The 14,076-nt window shown below is 41.9% G+C and overlaps 1 protein-coding gene across 8 annotated transcripts in view; it reads left to right on the top strand.

Annotated features, from left to right (window-relative positions):
• NTRK2 (neurotrophic receptor tyrosine kinase 2) overlaps nucleotides 1–14,076 on the top strand; it is a 208,550-nt gene that overhangs the window by 41,393 nt on the left and 153,081 nt on the right. The window lies entirely within an intron of this gene.

Genomic DNA, 14,076 nt, shown 5'->3' with positions numbered 1-14,076 from the left:
GCAAGGCTAAACGCCCTAAAGGCAAGTCAGACTTTTTTCCTTCTGAGGAATCCTTCTTTAGAATATAAGAAGGACTGGACGAAGCTCTTGGCAAAGAAGCAGTTCCCCTCTTATGCCAAGAAACTTTACACTTTACCAGACTATGCTGAGCTATTTTTGCAGGTTCACATTGTCAATGCTGCTGTGGTGGCTCTCCAGGCCCCTGGACATCTATCCAAAGATGGTAAGGTGTGGTAAAAGAGGTGCTGGACAAGAAGGCATACTATGCTTTATGTAAGTCCCATCAGGCATCAGCCATGGCTGTCTGTGCCTCAGCTATTGTTTGTATTGTATCTAGAACTAACATTGTTTGAGCCAGGAAAATGTTCCAGTTGCTGGGGGTTAAAGACAAGAGGTTGGTAGAAGGTGCAAACAGGATTTTACAAGTGTTGTCCTTTGTGGCAGATGCCACTTTGGATGCTGCCACCTTCAATGCTCACACCATGGCATGCAGTGTTCTGGGGCTTCGTGCATGCCAGGTGGATGTTCATTCAAAGGCACTGGTTACAGCTCATCCCTTTCAGGTTGAGAGATTCTTTGGCAATGCTTTGGACAGGGTCTTAGCAGACTCAAAGAAAAGATCCATGCCAATATTTGTTTAAAATGTGGATAAGAGGTCTTCTTCAAATTATTCCTTTCAACCTGGTGGATTTTCCTAAAATGGACAAGACCACAGACTATCCTGGTTTCAAGCAAGGCAATCCTACTGGAGGGGAGGGTTTTCCCCTCAACATTTGCCAGACAGAATTGTCCAAACAAACAAGACTGAGGCAAAAAGCAGTTTGAAGTCTGACTATGATGGGCCACCAGTGGGGGGCAGGCTATTTTATTTTTAACAGACATGATCCGAAAATATCTCAGACCAATGGGCACTGGAAATAGTTGCCAAAGGTTATGGCCATGAGTTCAAGTGTCCCCACCAGAAAATTTCATAAGGTCACCTCTGAGCAGGTAACCAAAAAAAGGATGAACAGAAAAAGAGTCTGTAGTCTATCTTCTGCACTGTGCTGTAAAGAAACGGCAACTGATGTTTTATTATTATTATTATTAGATTTATTTCCCGCCTCTCCCGATAGGCTCGAGGCGGGTCACAACAACTAATCCCATTAAAATTTCCATTAAAACATCAATCTACTAACATGATGGCTAAAAATCCCATCCCTCCCCCAATTATCAAAGAGGTGAAGAGGAATGGATAGGGGATGTGCGATTTTGGATCTCAAGTGTCCCAAGTGTTCAATCCAGCCCAAGAAATTCTGCATGGAAATGTTGAAATTTGTCATGGAGGCCATATAGGAAGGGGAGTTCCTCTCCTCCTTGAATCTGCAAAAAGCCTATCTACACATTCCTATCAGGCAAATCTATTGTCAGTTTCTATGGTTCTGTGTGGAACATCAACAATTTCAATTCAAGGTTCTCCCCTTTGGCCTATCATCAGTTCAGCGGGTATTCTTGAAAATTATAGTCAACCCAATGGTCTTCCTCCAGACCAACAAGTTCACATCCATCCTTAATTGGATGACCTTCTAATCAAATTTGCAAGTCTTTCACAATAGTGGATATCATCAAAACAGTAGCAATCCTACAAAGCTTTGGGTTCATCTTCAGCTTCCAGAAGAGTACCTTAAATCCCTCTCAAGAGATCAAGCATCTAGGGGTCTTAATTGACACCAACAGAGGTATGCTCTTCACCAGCGGTCCCCAACCTTCTTGTAGTCGGGGACCGCCTCTGAAGGTGGGAGAGAGCTGGTGGCCCGGCCGCCGAAGCTGCATGTAAACACGCACGCGTAGTCGCTGCACATGCGTGTTTTCGCCACTAGGTGGCGCTAACGCGCGTGCGGAGCTACCGCACATGCGCGTTTCCGCCAGCAGGGGGCGCAACACGCGCATGCGCAGCAGCTCCACACGTGCGCGTTTGCGTTGCTGGCATGCCAGCGGCCGTGCCTGCCTCTTCCCTCCCTCTCGCTGTGGGGGGGGGAGGCAGGCGGAGGCAGGCGCGGCTGCTGGCGGCCCGGTACCATGGCCTTTGCGGCCCGATACCGGGCCGCGGACCGGGGGTTGAGGACCCCAGCTCTTCACTATGGACAAGAAGGCCAGAACGTATGGGAACTGGCCCTTCAGGTGATCAAGCAGGAGACTTCTTCATTAATGCTCTTGGCAAGTTTCCTGGACCTAATGATTCTTGTATGGACACAATCCAGTGGGTAAGCTTGCATTCCAGACTGTTGCAGGCCTTCTACATTCCCACTAACTTAGTATCATCAAAAAGATTGACAAGCCCCTGAAGGTCTCTGCGAAGGTCAAGACAAGCTTCTGTTGGTGGATGAAGCTTTCCAACCTCAAGACTGGAAAGTCCATCCTCCTTCTTTAGGAAGTTCAGTTGTTTACCAACATCAGCCTGTTGGGTTCTGATGGAAAAATGGTCTTACTTTAAAAGTAAGGGAAATGTTTTAATTGAGGATTTGGTTTTAATTGGGAAGATTTTAATGAATTATTTAAAATATAGTAAATATCTGGTCACTAGTTTTTCTTCCTATTCTGGGAAAGTGAACTACTTTTGACTCATTTTTATCCTAAGAAGATCTCAAGAGATACAAAACACTGTTTTCTTCCCTGATGCATTAGGATTTAACTTGGCTTTTTGTTTAGCAGTTTTATTAGAACATAGAATAGATGTTTCTTGTCATTCTCATTACTTCGTACTAAATACTTGTGAACTCTCAAGAAAGCATTCAGATATTACTCTTAAAAAGTCAAGATGCCAAAAGTCAAAGTACTTTGGTCATTTGACAGATGTTTTATATTTTGTTTGATAATATTTCTTAGCATTGTACTGTGTAGCAGATTAGTGTAGATAGTGCAGGGACATTTAACAGTGAATTGCTAATAAATTGCATGCTGAGAAATGGAATGAGACCATTGTGGTTTCCTGGTAAGATTATTTACATTTGCAGACCAGTGAAGTGAGAAATAGTGATAATACTTTCTGTAGATGATTTTTTTAATGGTTGAACTGATTACAGGTTAGATGCAATGAAACCTGAAGTGTACGGTAGAAGTTCAGTTTTTCAGAATGGTTGTAATGTAAAATATTAACAGTGACAATCTTCCAGTAGTCTGTTAAAGGTGGAATAAACTTGGAATATATGTTTATGTATGTATACACAGGTGAAGTGATATACAAAACCATTAATTTTGTGCGGTGTTCATAGCATAAATGTAACTATTTTAATTTTAAAATAATAATTGAAGTGTAAAATAAAAATAAGAGCAAAAGTATACTGTGCATAGATACACAATATACTTTTGCATTACATAGTTATTTGTGTCCAGTAGCATGTTGCATTTATATTTTACTATGATTTCTATCAAAGTTCTTCCTCATTATTTCACATTAGGTATTCACGCTGGAATGTACATAATTTATTCACTCCGTTTTTACAAAGAGTCCAGATTAGCGATCCCCAACCTGTGGGCCGCAGACCACATGTGGTCCGTCGGCTAATTGGAGGTGGGACGCGAAGGACGCCTTCTCCCCCGCCCCCCGGCCCTTTACTTCATCCTCCCCAGCCCTTTACAGCAGTGGTCCCCAACCTTTTTGAGGCTGGGGACCGGCAGGGCAACTGCCCGCCTGTGCACCCGCGCATCGTGCCTGCGCCATGCGTGGCCGAAATCGCGCATGTGTGAAAATGCTGCGCATGCGCGATTTCGGCCACGCATGTGCGATGCGCCCCCCCTCCTGATTCCCTCGCCCCCCCTCCTGCAGTAAGAAGCTTTTTTACTCTGGGGGGGTGGGGAGAGGGAGCTGCGGCCCGGCGCCATGGCCTTCGCGGCCTGGCACCGGGCCGCGGCCCGCGGGTTGGGGACCACTGCTTTACAGCACACTTCGGGTGTCATTGTCTCCCCTCGCTCCCAGATGGGACTATCTCGCTCCCAGATGGGACTTCCCATTGATTTGTCATTGTCATGAGTTAAAATTTCCATGAAAATAAAATGTTCCTTATGTTCATTGTGGCATGTCTGTATCTTATTTTGAAGGGATGTTTAAACATTACCATAACGATCAGAGAGCGTTAGGGCAGTGGTTGAGAGTAGAGGAGTAAACTACCCCCCCCCCCCCCAACAGGCCTCAGTAAAATTGTCAAGCGTTGAGTGGTCCCCGGTGATAAAAAGGTTGGGGACCACTGGTCCAGATGACATCATTGTTATGAGTTGCTTTCTCTGCTTTATAGCTATCCCTCTTTCCTTAAAATGCAATGGCAATTCCAGCCTTCGTATTATATGGAGTGGCAGAACTGAGGCATCTTATGTTTTTCTTTCTTCTTGTTGTTTTGACTTCTTGGCTTAATGAGTTATATATGTTGTTCCTCACGATGACCATGGAACTCCTGTACTAATTCGCAACTAGTTCATGGTCCTTGCATGGCTGGGGAGCATTTTATTTTCAATTTTCTCCTTAAAGCCAAAGCTCACTTTTTAATTTTTATTGTCATACTCACACAATTATGAAATTATAACCATGAAAGATAGATAAAAATTATTGCTTTAGTTGAAAAGACATGAACAATAACCGAAACTCTTTCTTCAGAATGGCTAGAGGCTTGAGCTTGACTCTGCCTCATTGTTCCTCTGCTTATATAGGAGAGCAGAGCCCCTCTTTAATGCTTGTTGAGCCTTAGGGGCTCTAGCTGAGAAGAGGGCAAATGAAGAGGTTTTAAATGTGGTGGAGCAGTGTACCGATATAGGGTACCCTTTGGATATTTAGCAAGTGTGTTGCTCTGGTGGTGGCTCATTTGAAGTTGCAGGGATTCAATAAATTTCCTTATTTTGATGATTGGCTGTTAGTGGCATAGACAGCCTTAACTTTAAAGATTTGCACACAACTGGGACTGTTGGTCAATTTGGAGAAATCTAAATTGAAACCTTGTTACCGAATCCAGTTTATTGTATACTGGGGGCCAAGGAACACAATGGGCACTAAATTGGGGTGGTGGTAGTGAAAGAACTCTGTGGATGGCCTGTCCTTCCCACCAGGACCTGGAAAGGCTGCAGATTGGAAGTCCCTGGGATGGGAACTCACCGGCAGCTCTCAGAGGGATCTGTAGCTACTGAGCCTCGGAAGGAAATGAAAGGAGGAGGGGGTGGTCAGGGCTGGGGGACAGAAGGTTATTGGTTGGCTGCTGGGCAGACAGGCAAGCCGGTTGGAGGAGGAGGCATTCAGGGGCGGGACACCCTGAGTGGATGTTAAGCATTGAGTGGCACTTAAGCCATGAGACACACTCCTCTTCCAAACCCTTACCAGAAATATATTATATGGAATAGATAGATGCTTTGATTCTTTACAGGATAAAGGTCTCGTTCCTAAGGAGTGAACTGAGAGGCTAATATTTATAGTGATACACTTCTCAGCGATTAGATTTCAGTCAGTCCATCAGATCCTTAACTTGCTGGGATTGATGGCTACGGTAGTTTTGCCTTTAGCTTGGCTATATATGAGAACACTCCAGTTATGTTTCCTTCCTTCCAGCCATGATGGTACAGATTTTCTGTGCCCAGAGTGGTGATTAAGTTACTAGGGTGGTGGAGTGATAAGGAGAACCTTGCCTGAGGAGTGCAATTTGGGCTGTTGAAACATGGTATTATTCTAACGTGGCTTTTTTGAGTGGGTGGCATACCCACTGTGAGGAAAGGTTGGCCCAAGGGGCTTCATCTAGGCATGAGAGGGGTTTTTATATGAATTTTGTGACTGAGACCTATGCCTTTACCTGCTTCATAGATATTGTCAGAAGTTGTAACATTCTGCTGCAGATGGACAACATGGCCACCAGTTCTGTGTCAACAAGCAGGAGGGCATAGGGTCCAGAAAGATTTATTAGGCAGGTATGGTGATATGGGAAACCCTCATAAGATTAGGAACAAGTATTCAGTCTATCCATATCCCTGGGGAGGTAAATACCCAGGCAGACAGACTCAATGGGCAGCTTACTGTCTCTCACAAGTTGGTACTCACCATGAAGTATCTCCAAAGCAGTTTCTCGGTTTGGGAGTGTCAGCAGTAGATCTTTTATGCAACTCAGGACAATGCAAGAGTTAGGGATTACTGCTTTCAGTTTGGCAGAGGGAGTGGCTCTCTCGGGGATCCCTTTCTAATCAGGTGGGAGGAAGCCCATTTTTATGCATTTCCTCATCTCCCCCTATTGGTTAGAATGATGGGAAAGGCCAGAAGGGAGAAAACAGAATTAATTTTGATAGCCCATTTTTCCCACAAAGATTTGGTTTCCAATTCTAATGGAGATATCCAGGGGTTGTTGATACAGTCGACCCAAGGACCATATCTATCGATGCTGTCAGGGATATTCTATTCACAATCTGCAATGATTTGGGTTAACAGCATGGAGCTGTGGGAAAAAAACTTAATTTTTGCCCCACAAGGTTAATCGTTCTCTTTAATTCCCAAAAGCTAGGAAGTCTTATGAGTGTAAATGGAAGAGGGTCACAACTTGGTGTTTTGTGCAAATAGCAGTTGCCTATCATTGCATCTTTACAGACTGTTTTTGAGTAATGTTTTTGTCAATAAAGGTGTTGGATTTAAGTTTCTCCTCATTAAAGGTGCATTTGGCTGTTATCTTGGCATTCCATGGAGAGGTTGAGGGGAAATCCATTTTTTACTCATCACCTAAGAGGTTTCTAAAGGGGGTATATAACGTGCCCTCTTATAGAACCAATTATTGCACAGTGGTCTTTGTCCATAGCACTGGCTCAATTAATGGTTAGATCATTTGTGCCTTTGGCTACATGTTCCTTGGAGAAGCCATGAAAGTTAGTTTTTTGGTGGCCATTATTTCCTCCAGAAGGGTTGGTGAGCTGGCTGCATTAAGAGCGGACTCCCCTTTTTTGTAGTACTTCCAAGAAAGGATCACATTGCATACAAGTTTATCCTTTGTTCCCAAAGTTTTTTCATAGCTGGCTGCCTAATAATTGAAACTAAATTTTGAATTAATAAACCAAAGTGGTTGTCTGTCAATTGATGTGTATAATATCATGGAATCTTTTCCAATAATGTTTACAATAATACATTGTATTACATAATACATAATACATATTACGTAATACATAATACATTGCTGGCATAATGTAAAATATCTGCAATCTCTCTGATAGGAATTAACAGTGCATCATGTTTGGATATGAAAGATACTGCCATTAAAGTTATTTTAAAAGTCTTGCTAGGGCAACAAAACATGACCTACAATTGTTCTGCTGTTGTGTTTCTCTTTAGTTCTACTGAATTATTGAAATGTATCTGATACTTTAAGTCAATATAGTTTTGGTTGAATTTCTTGGCCAGCATATTCACATGGTATAATTAATACAGATCAGATACCGAATGACTTATGGAGTGATTCAGTTTTACAATGTAAAGGAACCACAATATAAAAAGACTGTTGGAAAGTGTTAGTACATAATGAAACAGCTACACTCTAATTGTTATAAAATAGAAAATAAGAATGAGGCATTGTTGAAGAACTGTAGAATTCATGCCAGTATGGAGAGCAAATTTATATACTGCCATGCCCTGTGAGTTATTTGATAGGGTATGACATGCCTCGAGTTGTTTAAGAAGCATATTGCATTAATAAATGGACAAACCTAAAACATTGTATTCCCCACTCTCTTCTTTCATATGCATTTAAAGCTCAGAAGTTCTATAATAAGCAATCCTAAAATCCTACAGAGGCCTGCTCAATGGTGCTCGCACCCATCATTGCATTTTTGAAGGACTGCATTTTTTTAGGTACAATCCTTTGAAGAATTACTTCAATCTAAGAACCATTGATTTCATTAGATTTATCCTGGAGAGAATCTGCATGGCATTGACCAATTATAGTGTGATCCTAAACAAATACCCTTCTAAGTCAGTGAGCTGTTTAGGATCACATTGTGATCCACTTAAATGCAGTGGAAATTCCTATGTTTTTTTAAATATGCATTGTACTATCCTGTAATTAAAATTGAAAAATAACTTGCAAATGTGGAGGTTTTTTTGTTCATCACCATAGATACAAGGGTTTGTATGGAAATCCTAACCTGTGGCTTGTGTCAAATAAAGGTGCAGTTGAAAAGTATCTCAATGATAGCAGTAGTACTAATAGCACAATCCTATGTAAAGTTACTTCTATGTGTAGGCATTGCCTCCTTCTTGATCCACTGCTATTCGGGAAATGAGCAGTCTGAAGATTTAGTTAAGATTTTTTCTTGTTTATAACAACAACAACAACAACAACAACTTTTCTAACCTGCCCTTCCCGTAAGGCTCAGCGCTGGTAACATCCATTTATAGACAATCATTATAATCATTAACAATATTCTAATACTGCCAAAACATGTTAGAATTATCTGTACACCCACCAGTTGACTCAATCACAGATTTATAATATATACATATGTGTTTTAGAACCAAATTATTAATGTATGTGGGTTTCCCTCAATATATTGAAGAGCTGTTCTTCTTGAGTGAGAATCTAATAAGTGTTCATTTTTAGAGCGAATGCCATCTATAATAGTTTCTTTTTCTTCAAAATGACAGTCCAGCATTAAGGCATTTCTGTTTTGCATGAAAAAAGAAAGCCTGCTGAGAACCACACGTTTCTGAGGTTAGCCATAATAGGTGAGATCCTTCAAAATAAGAATTTGAGATCTTTATAATACTCCCATCTTCTCAGCAGCCCAACTGATCCAGGAAAGTTGATTCCTTAGCTTTGAGCTTTGTGTTAGGTCAAGGGGTTGCATTGTCTAGGAGGAGGAGCCAGAACTGTTCCCTCTTCCATCAGCATAGCGGTGCTCCTGCTCCCTACTGCATCAGTGTGTTTATTAATCCACACAGGGCTGGCAACCTCAGGAATTATGTTTCCTGGGGTCATATGGGACTGCAGTGGGGAAGAGAACAAAGGAAGGATCTGTGACCATCCATGCTTTCCAATGATAGATTCTGGAACCTAACCCACTGTGCTGTGAAAGACTGTATCCTGGAAGTTAATAGATCTGGATTATGTTCCAGTACTGAAAAGGGGAAGAGTGTTTGCCAAGGAAATTGAACAAATTCTTTTCTTTTTGTGTGCAGAATGTAGTTGTAACTTTGAAATCTAGAATCGGGTGAAGTCCTCTGCCTTGTTTCAGTATCATAAAGTATTAAGAATGGAAGCCTGGGATATATTGTGAAACATCTGAAACAGGCATGAATTAGTGCAAACACTGTGTTGCTAAAAACGTATTTGCTTTGGATTAATAAGATCCTACATATTCCACAAGAACTGCAGTAACACCTTTTGCATTCTTTAAAGGCACATCTACCTAAGAAATATGTTGGCATGATGTGAGTGAGTCACCTCGCAGTGATCTTCCACTATGCCCTTGACATCAGATCATATTGTGATTCAGTGCTTGGCTAGCTAGTACTTTCTACTCTTCTTCCTATAGCTTAATTCCAGTGCCTTCCTCTAAGTTAATGAGGATGCTGATTTTCCATAAGTGGAACTGTACAAAGAATACAACATTTTTTAAAAAGTTGTAACTGATGTTTTTGAGTGGTCATCTGTGCAGTCATAAAACTTCTGTCCTATGCTGACTTCTACATTTCTAAAAGTTCTACACAAAGTGGTTTGAGGGAGTGGGAATATGTTTACCTCCCAGTTGAAGGCATATGCAGGGATGTAGAGATCTTGGGAGACTTTTTGAGTTGCTTCTGTACCTGCACAGAATCTTTATGCATAATTGCACAAATGATGGCCATATAAAGAACATCAACAACAGGTAAGCGACCTGTTATCATTTGTTCTGTTTCCCTTTCCTGCCTTTCAGGAAAATTAAATTTCTATTTAAAACAGACATTAGTTTCAGCTTCTGGTATTCCCTGAGCTTACAGTATACCTATTACTTTTAAAGATATATTTTAAACTAGACACCTGTGTGTTTGGTGTTCTTAATATTTCTTAAAATCTATACATTATCATTTTACTCAAGATGGTTTTAGTATTTCTCATTTGGTTGTAATGAGAGAGATGACATATTTCCAAGATTAGTGATTCTGGAAATATAACTTCAATTGCATAAGGGGAAAACATATGACATTCTCAACATTTTTGGAAGTAGAGATATAAAAATTTTGCAAATATTGAAACTGTGGGGAAAAATTGTTTTCTCCCCCTGTTTTTATCCCCAGGGAAAAAAGTCTGAAATTGCAGGGGGGGGGAGTTGAAATATATGAATTACTGATATACTTTACTATTTTTAGAGTGTGAAACTCATATACACTTATGGGGAGTAAATTACATTGAACAGAATGGGATTTCCTTCTGAATACATATGCATAATTTGGCTTGTTAACATATACATTGGGAAAGTCATTATTGAACTTGAAATTTGCTTTGGCATAAACATGCAGAGGAGAAGCAGACTTCACTTATAACAGAAGTGAAAATGTTATGTAATATATATATGTATTTATATCCCACTTCATTTTAACAATTATACTTGAAGATAAGCCAGTTTGATGTAGTGGTTAGGAGTGCGGACTTCTAATCTGGCATGCCGGGTTCGATGCTGCGCTCCCCCACATGCAACCAGGTGGGTGACCTTGGGCTCGCCACAGCTCTGCTAAAGCTGTTCTGACCGAGCAGTAATATCAGGGCTCTCTCAGCCTCACCTACCCCACAGGGGGTCTGTTGTGGGGAGAGAAATGGGAAGGCTATTGTAAGCCTCTTTGTGCCTCCTTCGGGTAGGGAAAAGCGGCAACTCTTCTTCTTCTTCATAATGCTCCATAAATTTTGAACTCTTTCTCTGAGCTTTAGAATTTTAACAATATTTAAGGATGACCATGAAAGAAATTCCTCCAGTCTTTCAAACACACTGGTCTATCTGCCTCCTAGAATTATAGGATCATAGATTTGGAAGGGACCTCCAGAGTCATCTAGTCCAACCCCCTGCACAATGCAGGAACTCACAACTACCTGCCCACCCATGGTGACCTCAATTTCATGCCTACCAAAACTCTCCAGAATCCAGCCTGGCTTGGAGGAAATTCACCTACCATCCCACAGTGGCAATTAGAAATTCCCTGGGTATGCAAGGAAGGGCCATAAGAGACAAACACTGACATATCCCTTCCTGCCCACCCACTCATCTGCCTAAATTCATAAAATCAGCATTTCTGTCAGATGAGTATCTAGCCTCTGCTTAAAAACTTCCAAATAAGGAGAACCCATGACCTCCACATTTAAAAAACTATAATAATGATACTGATACTGATAATGATATTTATTGCCTGCCACTATCAGTCAAACCATTTCGTGTGTGTGTGTGTGTGTGTGTGTGTGTGTGTGTGTGTGTGTGTGTGTGTGTGTATATATATATATATATATATATATATATTTATATATATCAAAAAACCTATCCTCCCCTTCCCAGATCAGACAGCTCCCTCTCTGTGTGCCACTTTGGGTGCCGGCAGTACAATCTTCGGGTGCCGGCAGTACACTACCAATGATGATCTAAACTGGAGGGTCCCATCTGGTCTCCCACGCCCTGACCCCAACTGAAGACCTGGTGGAAGAGCTCCGTCTTACAGGCCCTGTGGAACACAGAAAGCTCCTGCATGGCCCTCAGCTCTTCCGGGAGCTCATTCCACCAGGTTGGGGCCAGGACCGAGAAAGCCCTGGCTCTGGTTAGTGCTAGGCGAACCTCCTGGGGGCCGGGGGCCACCAGTAAGTTAGTATCCACAGAGTGTAGAGCTCTTCAAGGGGCTTAAGGCAACAGGCAGCTCCTTTGATACGTGGGTCCCAGATTACAACGTGCCTTAAACGTCGTAACCAGAACCTTAAACCTGATCCGGGCCGCAACGGGCAACCAGTGCAGTTGCCTCAGTGCAGGCTAGAAGTGGGCCCTCCAAGATTTTCCTGTGAGGACCCTAGTGGTTGCATTCTTTACCAGCTATAATTTACGGGTCAGAGTGAGTTTAAAACTGATTAAATGACAAAAAGCAAAGTGAAAAATTGCCTAGCCTTCCTCTCCCCACAACAGACACCGGGAGAGATAGCCAGTCATTTATCTGCATTATTTTTCTTTCCCTTCCTATGCCTTGGCCATTAAAAGGAAGAACTGATGAAAACACAACCTGTGCTCCTAAGTCCTTCACTCCCCCCCCCCCAAGGCTACGTCTTTTTTCATATGCTCCACACAGTAGCATTTGTTCCCACATGAATGAGCAGGAAGGGGTATCTGTCCTTGGGCTTTACAAGTCTTTGTACCCTTTCTGTGATGATTTTTGTGCCACATAGACAGCATACCTCTCGAGACGACAAGTCTGGTCAACACACTTTGGCTTCTACTTCTCTCAGTAGGGCATCCACAATTACCAGCATATGTCTCCTAGTCCTAACATACTGGGGAGCAGAAGAGATAGTCCTCTTATCCACAAGGGCCTGTGAAACATCTTTTGAGATTTGGCGGAGTTAGGTTCCTGTGGTCCAGAGTCACTATCTATGGGCAGATCCTGGAAACAGGATCAGTGTCAGAGGGACATAAAATCTCCTTATTTTTCAAGACTACTGAGTAACGTTCTTCTTATATTGGGTTCTCCACTAATTGGTGAAATGCCTTTCCCACCTCTCCCAATAGCCCTCCAAAAAGTGCTACAAGTTCTTCCTAAGGGCTCTTCACCCTCCTTTTTAGAATAAAGTGTGGCCAAATGTCCTTCTGTCCTCTGTACCCTTTCCTTCAGGAGCGCTACTAACTTGCACTTGGTGCATATATATTTAAAGTTACTGTGAAGCAAAAATACAAATATACCACAGACAGTGCAAGTCAGAGCCTCAGATCCATCACCAGCTATGCCACTTTGATCCATTGCGGGAAGAAGCAGACCCCTTCTGCAAACTCTGGAAAACTTATCGAATCCCCCAGCTTGATCCACAGTCCAAGAGCCCCTTTGTTCTTGTCCAAGAGCCTTTTATAGCAAAAAGGCCCACCCAGCTGAGGGTGGAGCTAGCAGTCAGACACAGGCAAATCTGCAAACAAATGCAAAAAAAGCTAATGTGATTAGCTGCATTCCCCCACCACCCAGACAAGGAATAGATGAAAAACCAAAACACTCAAATAGCCCCCACTATCCAGCTATACCCTCACATACTGTCCTTACACATTGTAAGAAAGAAAGCAACACTCACCAGTAGCTGGCACTTTCTCCTCCCTGCCTAGCTGCTTGCTACTTCCTCATCTATCCTGTCCTTTACTTGCCTTTTATACATGAGGTTTCTCACTTGCATGGGAACTTCCATGCACAGAGACTGTTATGTATAAGCCCAGTCTGTGTCTAACTTTAGAAAGACATTTAGGAATGGGAAACACAGTAATATTACTTTTTTTCTTTTTCTGAGCAGCCATTTAAGAACTGGTTGCTATTTGTCTTCTGCAGCTGCTACTTATGATTCAGAACTTGTTTCTTAATGATCTTCATTCTCTGAGGTTATGGCCTAGATTAACATTGTCATGGATAAATCAAAGGCTATTTGCATTGTTGCAACCCTTATGAATGATCATTTCGCTGGAAAAAATTATTGTACATAATCATAATCACAAATTGTAATGAGTGAAACTAATGTTAAAAATAGTGAAAACATAGTGTCTGAAAAATGTTTTGTTGTAATTATTATGGTTAGTAAGTTTATTGTGTCTTAAGATTCATACAATAGTGAAACATAATCATATCAGTTTTGGGCACCCCAGTTGAAGAGGGATGTAGACAAGCTGGAGCGTGTCCAGAGGAGGGCAACAAAGATGGTGGGAGGTTTGAAGACCAAGACACATAAGGAAAGGTTGGGGAAGCTTGGTCTGTTTAGCCTGGAGAAGAGAAGACTGAGAGGGGATCTGATAGTCATCTTCAAGGATGGCACAGAGTTGTTCTGTCTTGCCCTGGAAGGATGGACCAGAACCAATGGAATAAAATTAATTCAAAAGAAATTCCATCTAAACATCCAGAAGACG

The sequence above is a fragment of the Paroedura picta genome, chromosome 7, assembly GCF_049243985.1.
Source record: "Paroedura picta isolate Pp20150507F chromosome 7, Ppicta_v3.0, whole genome shotgun sequence".
Lineage (NCBI taxonomy): Eukaryota > Metazoa > Chordata > Lepidosauria > Squamata > Gekkonidae > Paroedura > Paroedura picta.
This window is presented reverse-complemented; position numbering and strand designations above follow the sequence as displayed.